Source organism: Penaeus monodon, chromosome 33, assembly GCF_015228065.2.
Source record: "Penaeus monodon isolate SGIC_2016 chromosome 33, NSTDA_Pmon_1, whole genome shotgun sequence".
Taxonomy (NCBI): domain Eukaryota; kingdom Metazoa; phylum Arthropoda; class Malacostraca; order Decapoda; family Penaeidae; genus Penaeus; species Penaeus monodon.
The window spans coordinates 900,483-901,163 of record NC_051418.1 but is presented as its reverse complement, the minus strand read 5'-3'; positions in this window follow the sequence as shown (position 1 = coordinate 901,163).

Below are 681 nucleotides of genomic sequence, written 5' to 3'. Positions count from 1 at the left end.
AATGCAAAAAATAATAACCTCTTCTCCGTACATTAAAGACCAAAAAAATCTTCAGGCGGGCCAACAGTCAAACATAGCTGAGCAAGGCATCGTGCTCTAGCGAGAAGGCAGTGTTTATACCAGTACCCCGCAACAGGGGGGGTGTCAAAAGGGAGGGGGTTGCTTTGGGGAAGGGAAGGGGCTATTGAGTGCCACGTGAGTGCCAGCTTGTACGGATCTTAATCACTGAGTTGTCGGAAAGTGTATGCTCAAGTTACTGATTGCCTTTATTCTTCCATTTGCTATTGATTTCTTTAGTTCCAGGAGGTACATTTTAAAAAAAACGGTTGCTTGAAGCGTTTCATGCAAACATGCGGACATGCAGCAAATACAAATGATACAAGAATGCTCTACACAAATGCTGTCAACACTTCAACACAAACAATATGTTCTGATGCATACAATGTATAAAAATTTATCCTAATCTATCGATCCCTGTTCTGGTTAATTGCTTAATGTTAGTATATCAGATTAGGGAAATAAATCTATTACAGGCTTTCAAACACCAAAAAGGTCAGGGTTCACTGAAAAACAGGCGCTGGTTCCATTGACGAAGTGGAGTTCGTCCAATGCAACCAGTGGCGGGACCTAAAAAATATTTTATGGGGGAGGGAAGGGGCGATTTGTGAATGTGACGACCCC